The sequence below is a fragment of the Arvicanthis niloticus genome, chromosome 17 (assembly GCF_011762505.2).
Source record: "Arvicanthis niloticus isolate mArvNil1 chromosome 17, mArvNil1.pat.X, whole genome shotgun sequence".
In the NCBI taxonomy this organism is placed as follows: domain Eukaryota; kingdom Metazoa; phylum Chordata; class Mammalia; order Rodentia; family Muridae; genus Arvicanthis; species Arvicanthis niloticus.
The window spans coordinates 887,953-912,658 of NC_047674.1; the positions used below are offsets into that span (position 1 = coordinate 887,953).

Here is a 24,706-nt window from a genome sequence, read left to right on the forward strand (position 1 = left end):
TTCCCCTGTCTTAGTCAGGGTTTCAATTCCTGCATCATGACCAAGAAACAAGTTGGAAAGGAAAGGGTTTATTTAGCCTACACTTCCACATTGCTGTTCATCACCAAAGGAAGTCAGGACTGGAACTCACACAGGGAAGGAACCTGGAGGCAGGAGCTGATGCAGAGGCCTGCTTACTGGCTTGTTTCCCCTGGCTTGCTCAGCTTGCGTTCTTATAGAACCCAGAACCACCAGTCCAGGGATGGCATCACCCACTGCTACCTGCACCTCAGTTGTTACAGTAACATCTTGGGGACATTCCCCAGGGAGTAAAGCAGCTATGTGAAAAATATGGGACAATGTTATTAAAGGAACTAACTTTGTCAAATGGTTATCATGATATTAAATAAAAAGAACCCCAATGATGACAAATGCTGGAATGGAGGTAGGTAGAGGGAACATTTAGTCACTGCTGGTGACAGTGAAAACTGTTACAGCTTCCATAGAGATCAGTGTGGCAGGTCCTTAAAAAGCTAACAATAGATCTACCATATGACCCAGCTATATCGCTTGTGCTGGCTAGTTTCCTGTCAACTTGTCACATGAACTAGAGTTATCTGAAAGAAAGAAACTTCAACTGAGAAAAATGCCTCCATAAGATCTGGCTGTAAGGCATTTTCTTAATTAGTGGTTGATGGAGGAGGATCCAGCCCATTGTGGGTGGGACTATCCATTGCTTGATGGTTTGGTGTTCTATAAGAAAGCAGGCTGAGCAAGCCATGAGAGGCAAGACAGTAAGCAGCACCCCTCCATGGCCTTAGCATCAGCTCCTGTCTCTAGGTTCCTGCTCTATTTGATTTCCTGTCCTGACTTCCTTTGATGATGAACAGCAATATGGGAGTGTAGGCTAAATAATCATCTTCTCTCCTTGCCCTTTTGGTCATGGTGTTCTGTTGTAGCAATAGAAACCCTAACCAAGACACCACTCTTGGGCATATACCAAAAGGACTCTATATCCTGCTTCAGAGACACCTGATGATTTAAGATCATTGCTGCTCAATTCATAATAGCCCAGAAATGGAAACATCCTAGACGTCCACCAGTTGATTCACACTGGTCAATTTTAAATAGTCCCTTTAATACAGCAGCTTCTGTCATTTAGGTCACTGAGATGGGTAGGGGTGGCTAAAGGGAGCCCTTCTTGGGTCAGAACAGACCTCAAAACTGGCCTCAAAGCAACCTATATCCAAATTAAATTGTGTCAGTATCCGGATTAGCTTTGACTGTCAACTTGGCACAGTCTGAAATTATATGAGACTGGAGTCTCAATTGACAGATTGTCTCAGTCACATTGTTGAGGATTGATTTCATTACAAACTGATGTAGGAGGAACCAACCCACTGTGGATGGCACCATCCCTAGGTCAGGTGGTGTTGAGCTGCATAAGAAAGCTTGCTAAGCATGAGCCTGTGAGCTGGCCGAGCAAGCGGTGATCCCTTATGTTTTCTGCTCCAAGCTCCTGATGGAGTTTCTACCTTGACTGCCCTCTATGATGGACTGTGTGTTGTCCCTCCCTGAGTTGCTTTTGGTTGCTGTTTTACCCCACCAACAGAAACCAGACTACACCAATCACTTTGCTGAGCAATTTTGTTTGTAGAACATTTTTAAAGTAATAAAATATCAGCTTGATAATTACTGGAGACTAAATGGAGACCTAACACAGAGTAAGGTATACAATTTGAGAGAGAGAGAGAGAGAGAGAGAGAGAGAGAGAGAGAGAGAGAGAGAGAGAGAGAGAGAGAGAGAACACAGCCAAAGAGAGTGTGTCAAATCCACTGTTACCCTGGGAGTAGTTGTGTGCATGCCCATGACTGTGTTTTCTGCAGACTGGTGCCAAAGGCTTCACACTGAAAGTGAATAGACTTTACTAAAACAATCTAGCCAAGGCACCTATGCACAAGCCCAAGGAAAAAAGAAAAACAACCTCTAGATGTGGAGAATGAGCCCATAATTGCCATTACAGAGTATTGCTTCAAATGGTCAGTTTTCAAAAAATGTTTGAAAAACATGCAAAGAATCAGGAAAATGCAAATTATATATAGGAGGGGAAAGTGAGTAACTGCTATGGCTTGTATATACTTGGCCCAGGGAGTGGCATTATTAGGAGGTATGTCCTTGTTGGAGTAGGTGTGCCCTTGTTGGAGTACGTGTGTCACTGGGGGTGTGGGCTTTAAGACACTACCTCTAGTGCCTGAAGCCAGGATTCTGTTAGCAGCCTCAGACGAAGATGTAGAACTCTTGGCTTCTCCTGCACCATGCCTGCCCAGATGTTGTCATGTTCCCACTTTGGTGATAATGTACTGAACCTCTGAACACATAAGCCATCCCCAATTAAATGTTGTCCTTATAAGAGTTGCCTTGATCATGGTGTCTGTTCACAGCAGTAAAAACCTAACTAAGACAGTAAAGTTTTCATAAAAGGGACAAGCTGTCAGATTAACAGCTCAGTCCTTTAAGGAGCCCATTGTGTATTTTCAGAGAATGAATGGGAACCATATTTTTAAAAAATCAGGGAAGAAATCAAGTAAGCATTTGGTAAAATGTAGAATACCAATAAAGACAGAAATGGGCACACACACACACACACACATACACTCTATATATGAAATAAACAAAACTTTGGAGTTGAAAGTCTAAAAACCAAAGCAGACCAAAGAAAGAGAGAAAAAGTGAGTTCCTTTCAGTATACTTACATTTGTCTAACAAGAGTACTAGGGGAGAAGAGAAAGACTCAGGGGAAACCAAAACAATTCAAAGCAGAACAAATAACCTGAAGCCCAGAGATAAAAACATCCCGAACTTTCACCAAAGTACCAGTGAGTTCTGATGTGCAGAAGCAGTGAAGGTCACCCTGAGAATCATCAGCATAGACAGGCTGAAAGGAACTACAATGATGATGAGCTGCAAAGGAGAAAGAGAGAATGGTGCTTTGCACATAAAATGATGCAAACAGTGGGAAGGCTGTTGTTCTTGGTTGTCAACTTATCTACATCTGAAGTGAACTAAAACCCCCAAATAGAAGGCATACCACGAGCACTTTTTGCTTAATCTGAAGTGTGAAGACACACCTATATTTCAGATCTTTGATGCAGACCTAATCCTGGCCACACCTTCTGCTGGCAGCCTATATAAGGATATGGATGAAGGAGGCTTTTGCTCTTTTCCTGCTGGTTCTCACCTTGCTAGCACGTTCATTTCTTCACTGGCATCAGACCCTTTGCAATTCCAGCATCTACTGAAGACCAGCTGAGACAGAGCTACTACTGGTTACTTGGACTTTCCATTCCTAGACAGCCAGTATTGGATTAGCTGGACCACAGACCACACACACACACACACACAGAGAGAGAGAGAGAGAGAGAGAGAGAGAGAGAGAGAGAGAGAGAGAGAGAGAGAGAGAGAGAGATTGACAGCTGATTTCTTGTTGGCAACAACAGAAGCCAGAAAGCAACAGAAGAAAGCATTCAAAAGCTCTAAAAGTTAAAAAAAAAACTAAAGCTAGTTATCATCCTAGCAAGACTTATAAAAAAGAAGGGGAAAAGATGGGATTCCAAGATAAATAAAAGATGAAGGCATTTGTTGCTAATAATCTGCTGTTACTTTCTTCTCTTGCATTGTCTTATATTGGCTGAGCCAACCATCTGTCACACCTCCAAAGTCTGAGCCTCAAGAGCTATTCAAAAAAGCTTCTCCTCATATAATTCTATATATTTCCTCTCAGAATACATTTTGTTTCAAAGTCTTTGTAAAACAAAAATCTGTGGTGTAACATTTCCTGGGAAAATGTGAGCAGAGTTTACTCACTCCAGTGAGGCTGCTAATAACAGGTCAACATGCCAACTCCACCTAAGCCTGGTGTGTGAAGCAATGATTTCATTTCAATTGCTTACAGGAGTGTGCATGGCACGGTATACCAATGGGAACATAGATGACAGGAAGCAGCGGCTCTCTGCAAAGCCCCGCTGCTTTGTGGACGCAACCATAGATAATCTGCAACATAAAAATCCACTTTCACTTAACTGTCTGGTTCCTGTCTTATAGGATCTCCCAAGATAATTTGTAGCTCTTGAATCTAGGAGGAGCTAATGGCTGAAATCCACACCTGCAATCCTCCTCTCCCTCTTCTTCCATTAGGAGCTGTCAATCAAGCATCACCACGGAGCTGGCCCTCACTATGGGATTCTGCTTATTTCATGGCTACTAAGCCAGGATTGTTTGTACTCAAGGTGACAATGGACAGGTCATGCCATGCTCGGAGGAAAAGGCCATATTAAAACAAAATGCAAACATAGATACAGTTCTTTATAGTTCATTTAAAAACTTGGGGCTTATATATAAAATCCTAGGTTCTTCTAATTCTTAAAAGAAATATCCCTCATGAAGTCTGCATGGAATAGCACTCTAAATTCAAACATGTAAATACATTTGCAAGAAAATACATGCGGATTCATACTGAGCTGTAGTAATAGCCATATGCTATTGTGTTATTTCAGCCGATTTAAATAGATATGACCTGGGAAATAAAATAATGAGATCATCACAGAACAAACCATTCAGTTGCTTCTTAGTTCTAAGAAAAACAATCTGTAAAGTGTTAAACATACCCAGATTCAAGTTCAGAAAAAGACCTGTTTATATAAATATCAATGTCAAAACACAGCTCTTGCTTCTAGAGAATAAAAGATAGTTTATTCATAATCCAAATGTGGATGACCATGGTCTTGGAGCAGAGATCCGTGTTACCCCAAATAATCATGTCACACTAGAGAAACGCTTGCATGAAATCTTGATAGGCACGGAACAAAGACTGCACTAAATCAAGGCATTTGCCAAAACACTTTGTGGGAGAATCATAATACAGGTTATGGCAAAGTGGGGATGGTGTCTTACAAGTTTTAAATGCTCTCCAGTTACATGCTGAGCTTGTGGGTGGGTGAAAGATGGTGATTTGCTAAGAATACATTTGAATGGTTTTGATACTCACAAGGATGTTAGGTCAGACACAGAGGTGGGCAGTCAGTGCTTTCAGAAAGACTAAAAATAGCCCAGGGAACTTGGTCCTAGAATGCAACTTCTGACCCCATAACCAGGGAGTTTGGTTATTCAGCATTGTATAAACTTTAAGACAAGCAAGTCTTTCTGATTCCTAGGGATTTGAGTTCAAGTAAGTGCAATGAATTTTTAATCACACACTAGGTTGCTTCAGGGAACTGTCTAAAAAAATATATCAATTTTCTGCCCCCTTTCTAGGGTAGGAATTGAGCAACTCATGAAGGGATAGTGATGAAACTCGTAAGGAATGAGTCAGCAATTGACAGTAGCCTTTGGAATGAATTTCTTCTCTTTTGTGCTCCATTATCGACTTGGAGGAATCTTTTAAATTCAGTCAATGGCTCTCTTGCTCATTGAAAACCTGTACTTAAGGTTTGCTTTGTATTGTGTGTTTTTTTTTTTTACACATTGTGAATTCTCTCGTTCATGATTAATGTCATCAACAGTGCAATTCTTAGCATCATTGGTCCATTCTACACCACTCAAAAGCAACAAAGTAAGCGATACTCTCTGTAGGGGTTCTGTTTGGTTGGGTTTCTGACCAGTAAACGTTGACTGCTGCATCACTATAAAGCTCACCTCAGAATGGGTAACAGGTCACAAAACTGTGAACCTGTAGGACACTGCACAGCCTGTCGACAGCACAACAGGTGACAGAATGTCCTTTCCAGATGCCTCAGCAGGTCTAAGCCTCTTCTAAGCAGTTCAGTTGGTTTCTGCCTTTTCCAGCCTGCTTGGCAGAATTGAGAATCTTTGTAGATTGTCTTGTCTGAGAATGACTCTTAGCAGCCATTACTGTTGCTCTTGGGGAATGAAGGGCCCAGTAAATCTGTCCAGTTTCAGGAACTTTCTAAAGCTCTTAAGTTGTGTGTGTGTGTGTGTGTGTGTGTGTGTGTGTGTGTGTGTGTGTGTGTGCAGGCCAACCTCAGCCTCAGGTGTTGCTCTTCTGCACATCTTATTTGTTGTTTTGATATTTATTTATTTTTCTTTTACTTTTGAGATTACAATATGATTACATCATTTTCCTTTTCTTCCTACAAAGTCTCTCACATATACCCCTTCTTGCCTTCTTTCAAATTCATATTCTCTTTGCTCATTAATTATTGTTACATGCCTGTATGTTTATATATATACATATATATTATACATATAACCTGCCCAGTCTATGTAATGTGTTTTCCGAGCTAGTCTTTGGTATTGGATAACCATTTACTGTGCTCTTCCCTAGAGAAGACTATTTCTCTGACTTTTAGCATTCCTTAAGCATTGTAGTTCTTTGAATGGGGCTGATACCTTGTGAGTTTCCTCGGTCCACTTGGGTACAATTATCTTACAGCAAAATTCTTGATCTTCTGGCCCTTACAGTCTTTCTGCCTCCACCATTGCAATGTTCCCTAAGCTTTAGGTACAGTAGTGTTTTGTAACTATATCCATCAGGAATGGGTTCTTGGGAATAGTTCTGCCACTAGCTTAGAGCTCTTCAAAAAGGCTATATAGCTGGTCAGTGAGCTCTGAAGAGCCACCATACTCCACTTAACCATCACTGGGATGACTAGCACAACCATGTTCAATTTTTTTGACACAACTTTGAGGGTAGGGTAGGGGCATCAAATTGACATCCTTAAGCTTATACAAGCAAACACTTTACTAATAAAGCTCTCTCACAGGCCCTGTTCTTGGATTCTTGAACCTTCATAAACTACTGCTAATTTACAGATAAAGTAATATTTATACTTTTATTTATATAACATAAAATTTCATTGTCATATGCCTTTGTCAGTGATGTTACATTGAGATTGCCTGTGTGATATATGTTAATGACTTATCTCATTGTTGTCACAAAATATATGTTGAAAGTATCTTTAAAAGGTATTTATTTTGGCTTGAAGTTAGAGTCATGGAGGGGAAGGCAGGAATACAGGGGCATGGTGTTCCTAATGACTTTGTGTCCATAGTCAGGAAGCAAAGTGAGATGATTACAGGCACTCTTCTCCCATCTTTTATTCTGCCTAAGGCATCCTGCCTATGATCTGGTTCATTGAAGGTGGGTCTTCCCTCTTCAGTTAAATGACCTCATAGACATTCCCATTAAGTGCCTACAAAGTGCTCACCTCCAGCCAAATTGACAATGGAGATTAACTACCACATAGGGCAAGGAAGCAAATACTGGTAACACTGGTTTTTAATGAGAAGTCTAGGAGAGGTTGTCTGCAAAGAATAAAGCTTATAGTTTTCTTCTAGTCTAGATTGTCTACATGATCTCATTTCTCTGTGGAGAGGTCATTTTTGGTAAGGATACAGATAAACTGTGTATCCTCTGTACACCATGGAGGACTTTCCTCATCACCACATTTACCCTGTATGATTATAGGTCTGTACTACCTAACTAATGCCCAGTGTCCTCAAGACTTGAGGGTTTACTTCCTTTAGTCATGGCTGATGTTCTAGAGCACAGAGTCAGGACAAAGCTGTTCTTCACTCTGTGGATTCATCCTTTTTCACAAAAAAAAAAAAATGGATATTCTGCCACACTCTGCTTCTTACCTTTCTGTGTCCTAATACTTAAGGCTTCATAGAGAACCACAGTTCAGCCATTTCTCTACTTAGGCAGTTGGGTATTCAGTTGTTCATTGGTTGATTGTATGCCTTTTTTGTAGTTTGGTTTTTATCTTTATCTTTTCAAACCAAAACTTAATGTGTCTTCAGTTTGGGGAAACTCTCCACCTTTCTGGTCAATCTCTTTTCTCTAGTGGCTCCTCTGCATTTTAAGAAATGACTTCCAGACCTTCTTATTTATGGTAAATTGGCAGAAGTGAGAACAACCAAAAGGCTTGCATGTTGTACTAGAATGTTTCAGACAGAGAGAATTATCAATTTTATTCCTCATTCTAGATACTTTGCTCATTAAACATGATATTTATGCTACTTAGTGACTCGTGCCTTTAATCCCAATATTCAGGAGGCAGAGGCAGGTAGATCTCTATGACTCTGAGGCCACCCTGATTTTACAGAGTGAGTTTCAGGATAGCCAGAGAACACACAGAGAAACCCTGTTTTGAAGCAAGCAGACAAACAAACACAAACAATAAAGATATTTACATTTATAAAATTCAGTACCAAAGCAGACAAAAAAAATATATGAGAATGATATAAATCTAAAATTTTTTACTTTTTTAAAAAATTCACTTTACATACTGGTCAAAGACCATCCATCTCCTCCCAATACCCCCCATAGCCTCTCCTCCCTTGCTCGTCCACTTCTCCTCTGAGAAACAGGAGCCCCGGAACCCCTGTACCAACCTACTCTGGCATATGAAGTCACTGCAGGACTGGTCACATCCTCTTCCACTGAAGCCAGACAAGACAGCCTAGTTAAGGGGAATAGGATCCTCAGGCAGACAGCAGAGTCAGGTCTAGTTCCCTTTCTAGTTGTTTGAGACCCACATGAGGACCAAGCTGCACAACTGCTACATATGTGCAGGGACCCTCAGTCCAGCACATGCATGCTATTTGGTTTGTGGCTCAGTTTCTGGGGCCCCCCCAAAGGTCCAGGTTAATTGACTGTTGGTCTTCTTGTGGAGTTACTATTCCCTGCTGGGACCCCAATCCTTCCCCCACCTTTTCCACAAGACTTCTCAAGCTCTGTCTAATGTTGGCTGTAGTTCTTTGCATCATCAGCTGCTTGGTGGAGCCTATAAGAGGACAGTTATGTTAGACTTCTGTCTGCAAGCATAACAGAGTATCATTAATAATGTCAAGAATTGGTGCTTGCCCATGGGATGGGTCTCAAGTTGGGCTGGTCATTGGTTGTCCATTCCCTCAGTCTCTGCTTCATCCCTCATCCCTGCACTTCTTGTAGGCAGAAAAAAGTTTGGGTCAAAGACTTCATGGATAGGTTGGTGTTCTTATCCCTCCACAAGAAGTCCTCCCTGGCTACGGGAGATGGCTTCCCATCCCCAACTACTAGGAGCCTCAGCTAGAGTCACCCTCATAGACTCCCTGGAGTGTCTCCTGTCCTAGGTCTCTGGCACATCCTAGAGATGCTTGCCACTTCCTCTATGCCCATTTAAAGTAGATTACTTTCTAGTTGCTGGTGTATACTTGTAGAATGCAGTGGTGGTGGTGAGCATTTTATTTTTGTGGGCAATTTTTCACCTGCCTACAGTATGATCACAGAGTCAGCATCGTTACAAGCAACCATATCACTACATGGGCCTGTCCTTTGCACCAAATTATAATTTGTTATGGGACGGCGCCATATTTTAATCATCCTCAGACATAGGAACCTCAAACACAGATATCACTTTTACTTTGTCAACCAGATTGCATTTCCTAATGACAACCACTTAAAGTGGATACTGTTTGGTAGTTCTAAATATAATATTACTGAAAGTAAGTTTTCTTCTGGTTTCTATGCACATGTTTGTTTATTTAATATTTAATATTGTATACTGAGCGCTGAAAATAAAGTGTCCTGTCACACAGCATATGCCCTGTAGAGAGTTCATGGACATTTACAGTAGTTCTGCAGTCTACTTGTAGGTTGTTTATCACATTAGTTGTTTGCATCAAAGCCAAACACCTTCCTATGGTGAGTAAAAGCAATTTAGGATAGTAACCAAGTATGTCAGAGCAAGGTTTTATTTGTGTGTTATCAGTTCATATCAGTTTTCCCGAAGGAGCAAACAGTTGATTGGTGAGACACAAATGTAAGCAGTTGCTGTTTAAATTTTAATCACTTTGTGTTATCTAAAGCTTCCTGAATCATTTTTATTTAAAACATTTGTTCCAACAGTAAGGATACTGCTATTTTATATTGATTGTGTTTATACTTAATATTTCTGGAGAATCGCTCATTTAGAAAAGTTTAAAGTGATTGTGTTAGTTGTAAATCACAGTTGGTGGTCTTATATGTCTAATACATAGGATTTTATACTTTCTTTAAGCCAACCATACATGCATCAAGCCCCTGTTGGAGATGCACTCCCAACTTTTATGAGTCGCCCCTGCCTCAGGGTGACCTGGGTACGTGTCCATCTGCACAGTGCTGAGAAGGTACTCTGTGCTATGGTCTAATTGTCAGAACATTAGGTAGTGTGAACCTTCATATCAGAAAATCTGGGAAATGGGCTCGGCTGGATGAGCAGGAGATTATAACACTCTTGAGTGCCAATTTACAGGAAAAATGGAGCAGATTTTTCCCAGGAAGTACAACCACCACCGTTTCACACCAAATGGGACTGCCAGACAATTTTGCTTTTGCTCTAGGCTGGTGCTCACTTCTCCAGAGTGATCAAATCACAACTACTGGCTTTGCTGATTTCTTGAATCTGTTATTACAGAGCAAGGGTCTTGTTTCTCACTACAGTGATGGTCTGTGACCTGGAATTGTGAGCTAACACAAAGTTTCCACCCCTGGGTCTCGTCTTGCCTGGTGTTTTGTCACAGCAGTGGACATGGAAGGAGAGGTGCATGGGCATCACAGCAGTGCTTGTGAGAGCCATTTGTTTCTTACCAGTGAGAACAATGTTGCTACCTAGGAATTCCACCTGTTGTTTATTTTCCTGATGAACTCCTGAGCATCACCCACTGTACACACTGCTTTACAACACTTTTGTGACTTGGTTTTCATTGCTTTTTGAGATGAATTTTCTGGATCATAATGCAGCTGAAGACCCCCTCTCTGGGGAGACCCTCACTCAAGTCTCAGGAAGTCACAGCCACGCAAAAACTCACAAGAAACCAAATCTGGATGCAAAGAGCAGAGGCTTTATTAGGGAGAGTTAGCCTGCTAGTGGTCAATTCATTTGCCCTAGCAGGAGCTGAATTGACAAAGACCAGCTGGCTGAGGGGTTTTTTAAAAGGGGAAAACCACAAGCCAGGGGAGTGAGGAGGGGGTGAAGGGTTACTAAGGAGACATAACATAAAAATAGAGGAAAATTCCAGAGGAACCCAACCTAAGTGAGTCAGGGTCATGTGGAAAACACTCTGTATACTCATTCTTCTCAAAAATGTGGTCTTGCCCTGTCATTGTTGCCTTTCCCTGTCACTTGCTCAACTATTTCTCAGTTGCTCTGGACACGGTTACTAGTATCTCAGCACCACCTAGATGACTTGCATTCCTTTCTTCCCTTTGTGGTTTAACGGCTGTTCCTGAAACCAGCCAGTCTACATTTTTAGCTTGCTTCAGAGAAAATTTTCCATGTCCTTTAAAGTAAGGCTTAGAGAAAAGCCTATATACATTTTATAAAATGATTTTTATAATTTTTCACTCTACACAGCTATGTGGTTAATTTTCAGAAGCACAACCAGGGGCTTAAAACCAAGGATTTAAAGCTCATCTCACTCCCGCGGGCCTGTAGGGGAGTCCCGTTGTTTTACACCTTAAAACACTTGTCAGCTGGCATGGTCCTAAAGCTCATCTCACTCCCGCGGGCCTGTAGGGGAGTCCCGTTGTTTTACACCTTAAAACACTTGTCAGCTGGCATGGTCCTTACAGTTAGCTGTTATAGGTAGAAGTAGAATTCCATTATGTCAGTCTTAATTTTCCTAAAGGAGATTATTTTGAGTGTATTGACTTAGAAAAAATATCTGAGATGTTTTCTATCTATCATTACTGTTTGTTGTTTAATTATTTTTAATCTCTACATTTTGGTATTTTTCCCATCTTTTATTATATTTATCATGTTGCCTAATCCTACCTGGCCTTCATCATTAAATGCTTTCCTGACAGTTCTCCTGGAGTGCCATCTGCCATGTGTCAAGTTCTTACACGTGGTGATTTTGTCATTCGGTTCTAAGTATTCTAGAAATCTTCTTGGTATTCTGTTTTTGATCTATATATGATTTATAATTTTTGTTTTTCCATACATAAATGATTAATTTATTTTTGAGATATTTCTAATTCCATTGTATTTGCATGTCCAGGAGCCTAATGAACTCTCCAGCTTCTCTGCCCTGCAGGTATCAAAGCTTCCACTGTGGGATAAAATGTGTTGACATCCTAGAAACTGTATCTACAGAGAATACACACGCTTTAACAGTCCAGTGTATTCTATATGTTGTTGGTCTATATGTATTCTATATGCTGTTCAAAATGCTGATTCCATCCTTGCAGATGATCTTTTCACACCTCTCCCTGTAGCTTGTTTTACCTCCCAGTGGCTCTGAGGATATAATCTCAGGCCAGTTCTCGTTTACTTTCCTGGAGTCACAAAGAGAGCTGGCCACCCTCCATACTGGAAAGTGCAAAGCAGCTGTGCTTTTCCTTGGGGGTGTGTTTAGGTTTTATGTTATCTTTTTTATCTTTTATGTTTTTGTTTTATGTTATCTTTCGGGCTTCAAGGTTTCTAATTTATTTTACAAAGTTGCTTTCAGACCTGGGACCCAAAACCTTCTGCACTTCACCAGCTTCACCAGCGCTGAAGGATCACTAATTTTTTTAAATTAAAAAACATCATATCTCCTTTTATAGAATCTCATGCTTGTGTATTGTGCACTCTGATTACATGCATACCCTCCCTGGCCAAGTTCACCCAATAATGAATAATCTTTCTACTTGAATACTGGGTCCAGCAACTGGACATTGTAACCCTCACTTCTATATGAAGTAACTGATACACCTAGAAGTTACGCTACTGGCACAATGTCAGAGACATAGCCTGGCATGAAGCCAGGATTAAAGTACGGTGCTGGCTTGTGCAACACCATGCCACAGAGGAGCCCTCATGGGAGTCCCCAGGCACAGGAGAAAAGCAGAGAGGAACAAGACACTGACTGGAAGACAGACCTTATTTTCAGGGGCTGGCAGGGTCAGCACTGTGGAAGCAGCACATAAGATGAGAATGAAATGGCTGGTGGATTCATGTGCCTGGAGCTTACTGTTATTTCTTTCATCTGTCCTAGAGGATGGAAATTAATTTTAATCATACCATTTTGGCATTTGAATATATTTAAGAGTAAATATCATTTGATATGAAAATTACATTTTTGTAAGTAGAATTTAAAATCAAGCTTTTCTTTTGTCCAATTCAGATAAAATCTTCAAGATAAGGCCTTGGAAGCTATTGGAACCATTGCAGCCACCTTGCAGGGTAGAAGAGAGAATGTGGATAAGGCTTCAGACCTTCCTCTAAACAGTAAGTCAAGGGTGGCAGAGGAAGAGCTGGTCCCCGGGACAGCAGATATCAACAGTAACTGTGGTTTTCTGTTTTGTCTCACTATTCAAAGGGATATTTTATTTACTTAAAAAAGAGATCAGTCCAATCTTAGACGAACTTTACTCACTTAAAGCTTTTTTTTCCCATTTAGACCCGAAAGTTCAGGAATTTCCCCACGTTTGAGGATTCCTAGAGAATCAAAGGAAATTTAAAATTTACAGATCCTATTAACATAAACATATCAGTTTTATGACATATTCTCACTCAGAAAATAACACAAAGGCTATTGCTTGGCAAAAAATTAAAAGGAAAATAATTCAATTAAGCAAGTCCAGTTTAGCCTTTTACATTTTGTGTTATGATTTCCACACAGAATAAAAAAACCTTTAACACATTTGATAAACAACAACATCATCAAAAAAAAAACCCTGCTGGTTTCATTTTGATTTTCTATTTACATTTGAAATTGTTAGGGTGTTGCTATACACTGACATCTGCCGCCCCCCCCCACCCCCTATTTGCAGAGGTCAGGACTCAGCCTGCCTGTTATTATCTTTAGGAAGAATAAAATGGGACACACTTATACTGCAGGAAGCCTTATTGTGAGGTTCTAGGTTCTATTTTCAACCAAATAGTGTATTAGAAGCTGTGGTGGTTTGAAGGAGAATGGCCCCCATAGGTTCAGATATCTGAACATTTAATTCCCAGTTGGTGGACCATTTAGAAGGATTAGGAGGCATGGCCTTGTTGGAAGAGATGTGTCACTGGGAAAGACTTTGAAGTTTCAAAAGCCTACAGATCCTGTCTGTCTTTCTCTCCCCCTTAAAGGTTTATTTATTTATTTTATATATGTGACTACACAGTGGCCCTCTTCAGACACACCAGCAGAGGGCCTCAGAGGGCCTCAGATCCCTTTACAGATGGTTGTTATCCACCATGTGGTTCCTGGGACTTGAACTCAGGACCTCTAGAAGAGAAGTTAGTGTTCTTAACTGCTGAGCCATCTCTCCAGGCCCAGGCCCCAGCCTTCTCTCTCTCTCTCTCTCTCTCTCTCTCCTGCTTGTGGAAGAGATGTGAGCTCTCAGTTACTGATCTAGCACCCCGCCTGCCTGTCTGCTGCCATGTTTCCTGCCATGATCATGGAGTCACCCTGTGAAGCCATAAGCAAGCCCCCAGTTAAATGCTTTATTTTGTTAGTTGCCTTGTTCATGGTTTCTCTTCATAGCAACAGAACAGTAGCTAAGGTAGAGGGTGAATGATTTACTTACAATGTTGATTAGTTTGCTATCATGTACATCCTGGACTTATAACTATAAACTAATTTTGATAATCTCTTCTAGTAGGTGTTTTCCAAGCATTTATTCTACTCCTAAGTATCAGGGAATTTGGATCAAAACCACAAAGTAACCTTCTGGATAACAATATATGTTCTATGTATGTATATGTTTAGATCAATCATATATTGTGGGACGTAAAACCATGCCACAAGTCTGGTAAGGCAGAGCAGGTTGAGACCCAGAGACTCGGTGGGCACACTCCTAAGGCTTAGGTGACTCCCAGATCCCTGCCAGACTCTTGACTTGGAACATGTGCCATGCTTCTCACATAAAAGAGTTGTGATCACAAATAACAGAGGCTCAAGACAGAGATTTCCTTGCTAATGAGGTTTCTAGACGTCCAGAGGACATAGTCATTAAGATTTCCTTCCCAGACATTCCTCCTTGCAAAAGGTATTTAATCTCAGGCCCACCCTGAGAAGTAAGGTATGGTTTTATGCATCCACTTTCCACCATGGCAATACATGATTCAGAACCATGGACTGCCTCTTTTCATCAAGATCTGTGGTGGGGAGCCACAGAGAAGGCCTTCACCTAGAGAGCCGCAGTCTAGTCTCCTGTAGAAGCCTTTCTGAACTCTTAGCTACAACTGCCACCAAGCCTTTGCCATCAAGCCAAGGGCTCTCCCTGTGGGACCAGCCAGATCTCCCCTCCTCACTCCATGCAAGACCCAGCCCTTGGACCCCCACTTTGTTCTGAGCTCTTCAGAGACTCCCAGAGGTGCCTGGTTGTCCAAGGGTCTGAGAACTCCATGGCACCAGCCTCGTTGAATGCCCGGGCTCTCCTGAGCCAGCTCTGACCTTGCCACAGCTCAGACTGTGCTTCCCCACCCCTGAGTGGTGCCTAGAGGCTTCCCGATAGCCTGTACCCACCCCTTGTCCTGCCTACCTGAGTGGCCATGCCCAGTGGCAGATTGGATGCAGGACCCACAACCCTATAATACATCATCTATTTCATGGATGCCATACTTCATAATACATACATACAAACATACATACATACATACATACATACATACATACACACACACACACACACACACACACACATACATACATACATACATACATACAAAGTATTTCACCTTATTGAATCTATACACAACTATTGCTATCATCCATTTTACAAGTAAACTGCAACTTGAATGACTATTGGAAAGAGGGCCCCCAGGCTCCTTGGTACCTTTCTGCTTTTCTGATCCTCCTACTTACTGAGGACTACATAGGAGACAGAAATGTGTCTTTATATTTTTTTACATGCCCCTCAGGTCTCCAATATTTACAGGGACAACTGAGAGTCCTACTCATTGGCCAGATCCAGTCTTTAGAATAATTGCCCATGCCTGGGAAATTGCCATGCTCAAAGCCCTTTTTAGCCTGTGAGGGACAACGTATGTCATTACCTACTCTGCTGTACACCCTTCCCAGGTCTCTGCAGTGTTCTAACAGAGGCTAAGAGTTGGTGCCAGAACCTGCGTAGTTTGAAGCTCCCATTGCTCTCCACCATCCTTGTCTCTTCCTGCTTCCCTTGCCTCTTTTATTCCTGCCCCCTCTCTATAGGCTAGCCTCGCCCCCTTTAGGTTAGCCCTGCACTCTCCTGTCTTCAAGACAAAGCAGATAAGTTGAGTTACTTTTGAAAACTCACTAGGTGAACCTGTTTTCTCTCTTTCATTTTTCCCTAAGGTCTGGTCTGACTGTGGAGGCCTCTCAGGGGATAACCATCCTAGGCTCCTGTCTGTAAGCACATTATAGCATCAGTAACTGTCAGGGCTTGGTACCTCCCTATGAGATGGATCCCAAGTTGGGACAGTCATTAGATTGCCTTTCCTTCTGTCTCTTCTTTTTTGTTCCTGTAATTCTTTTAGACAGGAACAATTCTGAGTCAGAATTTTTGACTGTCGGGCAGTGGTGGTGCACGCCTTTAGTCCCAGCACTTCGGAGGCAGAGACAGGCAGATTTCTGAGTTTGAGGTCAGCCTGGTCTACAGAGTGAGTTCCAGGACAGCCAAGACACAGAGAAACCCTGTCTCGAAAAACCAAAAAAAAAAAAAAAAAAAAAAAAAAAAAAAAAAAAAATTTTGACTGTGGGTTAGTAACCCTGTCCCTTCACTTGAAGCCCTGTCTCTCTACTGGAGGTGGAGTCTTTGAGTTCTCGCACCCTACAGTTGGGCATTTTTGCTAAGGTCACCTCCATTGAGTCCTAAAAGTCTCTCACCTCCTGGGTCTCTAGCACTTTCTAGAGGGTCCCTCCATCTTCCGCCCCCAAGAGGCTGCATATTTCCATTCATTCTCTTAGCCCTCTGGGCTTCTTTCCTGTCCCTCCTCCCATATCTGATCCTGTTCCTCTTTTCTCCTCCCTGTCTCTTCTCCTACCCAGGCCCCTCCCTCCCTCTGCCTCCACTGATTATTTTGTTCTCCCTTCTAAGTGGGATTGAAGCAGCCTCACTTGGGCCTATCTGCTTCTTAAATCAAAACCTTCTTTTAATAAGGGTTCTTAAATGCTTTAACCGCTCTTCGATCCCACCCCCCACCAGAGGTAGTGGAAATAGGCTAATAGGAAATAGGTTAATAGGGTAAAGGAGGATATGGACCTGTTTATAAATAGTTCTTTGGAGCACATCCAGACTGCGTTGTCAGGATATCAGCAGTTCAGTTCACATGAATCAGCAGAGGCAGCTTGAGCCACTAGAAAACACCAGTCACAAATCAGCAATGGCAGGTTGCTCCTGGAGCCACCGGAACACTACCAGAAGTTCTTTAGTGTGCTTCTCTCTATGAGGTCATGGCAAGCAATGACCAGCAACGAATGTCAAGGTGACATACAACATAGTCAGCAAAGACTGACGTCAGCAAAGAGCAGCGATGACAAGCCAGAAATGGTAAGGCATACTGATAGCACACAGCACTGCCCATTGTCTCTTGGACTATATTTATACACTTTCTGAACAGCTGTGGTCTTTCGAGTGTTCACAAACATCACATGTACCTTTTCCAGGCTGCTTCCAGAGAAACACACCTGTCTGTTCTCAGCAAAGCATCCTCTCATAAGACAGTTTCTAGAAAAACACCACATGGCACAACTCCAAAGAAACCAGAAATTTCCACTTCATATCCCCCTTTTGTTTAAAAAAAAAAGTCTTTTTATCTAACTATCAATTTGCACACAATAAGAAAAATGATAAGAATCATACAATTAGAACTTTAAATCACTCTTTAAACAGTTTATGTACAATATAGTCAAACAATAGTCTAACAAAAACAACCTTAAATTTATATTACTATACAATACTTAAGCAAAAAAACCCTTAAATTTCTATCACTATACAATAATTAAGCAAAACAACCTTAAGTTTCTTGTTTTTTGTTAGTTTTTTGTTTGTTTTCGAGACAGGGTTTCTCTGTGTAGTCCTGGCTGTCCTGGAACTCACTCTGTAGACCAGGCTGGCCTCGAACTCAGAAATCTGCCTGCCTCTACCTCCCAAGTGCTGGGACTAAAGGTGTACGCCACCACTGCCCGGCTTAAGTTTCTATCAATATACAAGTAAATACAACGTACAATCTTAGATGATAACAACCATAACACATCAAACAACCAAAACCATCCACCCCAATTTAAGGGATTGGGACAGCAGTCTTAAATAATTACTTCCTGCTGAATTGGGATGAAGAATTCCTGTTTGGGGACTGAGAGGGAAAATGGTTAGTTTTTAAAAAGCTAGCTCTAGCATTTATTTTCCAGTTTCTTCATTATCCAGTCTCAGCATTGTCTGTCCAGCCTCTGTGTTATTCATGTAGTCTCTGTGTTGTCTGTTCATTTTATGTATTGTTTGCCAAGTTTCTGTGTGATCAATGATTTGGGCTAGTCTTTTTGAAGACAATTTGCATTCATATTTTGGAGAAATCAATAACTGAGACAGTCTGCAAATGTGAATCACCTGGGCTATTTGCTTTTTGAAGACATTCATGTCTCAGCTGATAAGAGTGATTGGATCCCTGGTCATCTCTAATCTTTATAAGTGTTACTGGTAACCATATTTTTAAAAAAAGATTTATTTACTTTATGTATGTGAATACACTGTGGCTGTCTTCAGACACACCAGAAGAGGGTATCAGATTCCACTACAGATGGTTGTGGGCCACCATGTGGTTGCTGGGGACAGAACTCAGAAATTCTGGAAGAGCAGTCAGTGCTCTTAACCACAGAGCCAACTCTCCAGCCCCCAGTAACCATATTTTTTTCATTCCCAGTAGATACTTAAGCATAACCACATCCCCATCTTAAAACAATTGCAGGTTTCCATTCTAATGTCAACAAAGCCTTATAGTTTATTGGTTAGCCTAGTTGCTCAGTTTTTCGATAACCCAGTGTCTCTTAGAGGCTGTTGTTCCTTTTTCAACAACATTAAGAAACTTGAGAGTTAACAACATATTATTTAGACTGTCCCTATGGGTTTTTACTATCCTTTATTGTTTAATAAGCATCTCTTTTAAGATACGATTGGCTCTTCCTATAACTGCTTGTCCTGTGAGGTTGTGTGGTATACCAGTAACATGCTTTATATTGTAATATGCAAAGAATTGCTTCATCTTATTGGATACATATGCAGGAGTACTGTCATTTTTAATTTGTGCAGGTGTCCTCATAATTACCATTATTTCCAATAAATGTGTAATCACACAGTATGCCTTTTGGGAACTAAAAGCAGTTGAAACCCTGAGTACATGTCAATGGTATGGTGTATATACCTTTGCTTTCCAAATTCTGAAAAATGGAAAATATCCATCTGCCAGATGTCATTTCTTTTGGTACCTCCAAGGTTACTGCCATCATCAAGTAACAGAGTTTAATTGTATTGAGAACATGTAGGACATTTAAAATTCTTTCTTTGGCTTGTTGCCAAGTGATGGAAAAAATTTTTATGAACATGATGTTTCTCATGAAAATTTGAGGCTTCTAACACATTTCCTATGAATAACTGGTCAATTTCCTCATTTCCTTGGGCTAATGGACTGGACAAACCTGTAGGAAGCCAAATATAAGTAATAAATAATGGATAATTTCTACTTTTGATGGCTTATTGCAATTGTATAAATAACAAAGTTAATTCTTTGTTATCAGGTACAAATTATGCAGTCTCTATATGAAAAATAACTCTGCATATAAAGAATCAATAATGATATTAAGAGATTCAAGACAATCTAATAATACCACAAGGATTGCACACAATTCTGATTTTTGAACTGATGTATATGGACTTTTGATCACCTCCCTTATTTTATCTGATTTATAACCTGTCCCCCCTCTTCCATCTTGTTTGAATCCATATAGAGTGTTAGTGCCTCTGGTATTGGTGTTCTCTTTACAATTCATGGGATAATCCAATTAGTTCTTTTTATAAACTGAATACATTTGCTTTTTGAATATTTATTGATTTCACCTAAGTAATTTCTACAAGCTCTTTGCCAGTCTTCATTGATCACCTATAATGACATAACCTCAGAATTTGTAAGAGGTATTACAATTTTGGCCAGATCTGTTTGTGATAATTGATATAATGTTATTCTACCTTTATAATTAATTCATAAATTTTTCTGTATATGTCTTCAATTTTTACTTAGTTTACAAGCTAAGAAAATCCATTCCATAAAACTATCTTCTCTTTGCATAATGAGTCCAGTAGGAAAACGAATTGAAGGCAATATGGCCAAAATACAAGCAAGTTTAGGATCAATTCAATCTACATAAGCATATTGCAGTCTTTGTTCTATAAGAATTAATTCTTTCTCTGTTTCAGCTATTAGATATCTTGTACTGTTTAAATTTAAATCTCCTTGTAATGTTTGAAACAAATTATTCAACTCATATGTACTTAATCCAATTGTAAACGTCAGCCAGTTAATATCTACAACTAATTTTTGAAAATCATTAAGAGTTTACAATTGCTCCCTATGGAAATGTACCTTTTGTGATTGACATTTTTGTTGACTGATTTTATAACCTTCAAACTAAGTGAATCTTCTCTTTGTATTTTTTTTTTTCTGGAGCAATCTGTAACTCCCCAGCATGGCAGAATTCTTTGTGTTACTTTAAACATATTCTCTAAAATGTCTTTTTCAGAATCAGCCAACAGAATGTCATCCATATAATAATAAATAATAGATTGAGGGAATTGTTTTTTAATTATTTCTAACGGTTGTTGTACAAAATACTGACATAAAATTGCACTATTTAACATTCTCTGTGGAAACACCTTCCAGTGGTATCTCTTTAGTGGATGATTATTATTCAAAGTAGAAAAAAAACAAACCTTTCCCTATCCTACTACAAGGGTATTGTGAAAAAGCAATCTTTCAAGTAGATTATTATTATAGGCCATGATCTCGGTAAGAAAGATGGTAAAGGAAGTCCAGGCTGTAGACAACAGCATTGGATTCCCTTATTAACTGCTCTTAGTTCATTATCATCCTCCATTTTCCTGATTTCTTTTTTGCGACAAACACAGGGGTATCCCATGGACTGGTAGACTCTTCTCTATGTTGAGCCTCCAGCTGCTCTTGTACCTGTTGTTCAAGTGCCTTCGATTTTTCTTTTGTTATGGGCCACTGCACTTGCCATACAGGTATTTTTGATAAACATTTAGGGGCAAGGCTGTTGGTATGTCAGCAGTGGCCTCTTTTATAAGTTTGGAAACTCAATCTCTGTGATGTTCTGACTTTGGATAATGAGCTCAGCTTGTGGTTTTTCTTGATCACCCATATCAATACCTTCCCCAGGAGCATCTACCATATCACCCCTGATTTCCTCATTTGCTGTCTCTGGAATCCCAGGAATATTAATTTGAGTACCACATTGCTGTAAAAGATCCCTTCCCCATGCATTTATGTGTACATCGGCCACATAGCACTTCAATTTCCCTGTTTGCCTATTTGGTCCCACATAAGTAATTCATCAAACACTTTCGTCTTATTTGTGATAATTTACCAATTCCTGTAAATTGTGTGTAAACCTTCTGAAGTGGCCAATCTGTATTCGACGATTTTGGGGAAAGTATACCAACATCAGCTCCTGTATCCACCAAACCTTCTATGTCAACACCATTGATTTGTACCATTAATTCAGGTCTCTGATCATTAACCATTGTTTGCCAGAAGACATATTTTCCAGTACTCCCAAAAGCCCCTGTCCTTTCTACTGGAGTGGCCTTGCCCTTGATGTAAGGAAACAGCAACAGTTGAGCAATACTAACCCCTTTACCATTTACATGTCTTTTTTACACATGCCATAATTTTTATTTCTTCCTTGCTATCCGCATCTATTATATCTGGAGGCACAATAAATCCTTCAGAAGTTAATCCACTTCTTCCCAAGATTATTCCCACTGTCCCCAAAGGTAAGAGACCATATACACCAGAGGTTAACTTGTAACACTTAACTTTTGAGGATAATGTAAGACGGGTATCTGTAGCCAGCTCCAAAGCTGCACTTACTTCTGTAGCATGTATAAGATTAAAAAATGCTCAGTTTTCATTTTCTTGCCCCTTTGGTATAACCTGGCTGACCAAAGAAAGATGGCTTATATTGTTTTCTTCAGAGCCTTGAGCTGACAGGCCGCTTGGTTTGTTTCCCAATGGCAAGAGGTTACCTTGTATGTTTCTCTTGAACCTGCAATCCTTAGACCAATGTTTGCCCCTTCCACAGCAGCTACAATACCCTGAAAGGTCTTGTGGCTCATAGCAACCAGAACCTGCTTGTTCTCTTCTATGAATACCATGTTCTCTAGACTCAATATACCCGCTATTTTGAGCTCTGGATCTTCTAGCCTTACTATCATTACCTAAAATTAATTGGGACTTGTAAAGAGTCCAACTACCAAAGTTATTTTGCCCTTGCTGCCCGAGAGCAGACAACCCACATAAATTTCAGTCCCTTTTGACCATTGCTAGCCATAATCAAAAGTAAGAACTCCAAGTTTGCCAGGAGCATCTTAGGGCCAAGGTTTGTGCAGCTGCAAGCTCCCACCTAGCACCAAATGGATACTTTCCCAGAGAAACAGCTTTTCAAGGTTCAGTCTCAAAACAATTTGGGTAGACTCTTAGCCAAAGGTGGGCAGCTCAGACAGGAAGGTTGAGTTCTGCAGGTACCAGAGTTAACAATGTATATGTGAAAGTAGCTAAGAAAAGTCTTAAATACACCCACCACACAGATAAACAATCTGCTGTGAGGGGATATGCATTTTTGGTTAACTATGGTCATCCTTTTACAACATTTGCATATCTAAAGCATTGCAAATCTATTTAATGAGTACATATAGGTTTGACAAGTGTATCTCAATAAAGTTGGGAGGAGAAATGGCTGATAAGCCACACAGCCTCATCTGGTTGGCATGTTCAGTAGGCATGCATGCACTTCACTGCTCATCCACATGGTCAGCCAAGGTCAAATCAACCAAATTGTAGGATCAACGTCACCAGTTTTCATTTTTAAAAACATGTTTATTCAGTTCTTTGCTTGTCTCATTCCAAGATGAGGACTTACCACTGTTGGTGTCTTACACAAGCTTAATTTTACATCTTCTCTGAAAAGAAAGGCAGTCTCGCTCAGTTTTAGATCACTGCTAACTTTACTTGTATACAAAAATTCTTTTGTCATTTTGAGTTTTTTTAAATTACATTTATTTTATTTGTGTGTTCTTGGAATGTGCTTTTTTGCCCATCCGAGGTATAGCAGACAGGAATGAGCATATACAGATTATTCATTTCAACTGGCTCTTGTTATGTGTTTATGTGCCTCTATGAAAAACCATTTTTGCCACATGCAGCTTGTCTTTGTGATTATACACTTAGATATATTTGCAACTCAGATGACTCCTCGTAACCCCCAGAACACAAATAGTCTGATGCTGTGAATAAAGCTGATTGTTGCATGAGACTTTACTCCACCTCATCTATCAGCTCCATTCTCTCAGGTTTTACAATCTCTAGAGTGGAGACTGTATGTGTGTGTGAGTGAGTATGTTTGTTTGTGTGTGTGTGTGTGTGTGTGTGTGTGTGTGTGTGTGTGTGTGTGTGTTATTGCATGCATACAGAGGTCAGAGGAAAACTTCCAAGGATTGAGTCTCTCTTTGTACCATATAGGATCTGAGTTGGATCCTCATGTCCCCAGGCTTAGCAGCAAGCACCCCTACCCTCTGAGCCATCTCACTGGGCCCAATAATTCTACCTCTAACTAGCTGTTATGTTAAAACTATCGTGTAAAATAGCAATTGACAGTGTTAGCAATATATACATGTATCAAGTTGCAATGAAAGCGTTTACTAGATTTATTTTCTCTATGACTATGTTTCTACACTGTAAACTGATGGTAAATACATTGAAATATGGTATTATTGGAAAGCATCTTGAGAGCTAATGTTTGTGTGGCAGGATCAACAACTTACAAGAAAACAGCTATGATGTAGTTAGACCTCAGCTGCTGCTTTCAGAATGGAATGCATTTTTAGTCTTAGGAATAGAGTAGAGCAAGGCTCCTGTTGGCCTTCTTTTAAAACTCTTTTAGTGTTGAACTTGTTTTTAAAATCGAGGTGGCGCTTAAGGAGTAATATTTCCTTCTTTCTAACATAGTACATACTTAGAAAGAACATACTTTTGTTTCAGAGCAAACAAAGCTTTTAGTTTTTTAAGAATATCAAACAGTACTTTATTTGTTTAAAAATATCAAACTTGATATGATTCACCTAAGAGAGAAAGTAGTAGTGTGTTGCCTAGGAGAGACGGTAGTAGCATGTTGCCTATGTGAACAAAGCATTGGGTTTCATCCTTAGTGTCACAGATGCTAGTGACACACTGCTGTAATCCCAGCACTGGGGAGGTGGAAAAAGTAGGACCAGAAGTTCAAGGTTATCCTCAACTTACATATTGAATTTAAAGTCCAGCCTGGGCTACAAAAGGCCCTACCCTATTAAAACTAAAAATAATTGAAAAGGAAAAAATTCTTTTGGTTTCATGTCTTTGAAAAACATGCTGGCATTGTTTGATTTATGATAGCTGCTATGGCCATAAATGCTTTATCTTTTCTTGACACAAATAATCAGGTGAGGCTTATTTGTCATGAGTAAATTAGA

The 24,706-nt window shown here is 40.3% G+C and overlaps 1 protein-coding gene across 3 annotated transcripts in view; it reads left to right on the top strand.

Moving 5' to 3' along the window:
- Nucleotides 1-24,706, top strand: part of Tmem232 (transmembrane protein 232) — a 215,055-nt gene that overhangs the window by 5,804 nt on the left and 184,545 nt on the right. For all 3 annotated transcript variants that reach the window (XM_034521775.2, XM_076914662.1, XM_076914661.1), the window contains exon 2: nt 13,126-13,229. The gene's annotated coding sequence lies outside the window, so the exon portion shown is untranslated. The remainder of the gene's footprint in view (nt 1-13,125; nt 13,230-24,706) is intronic.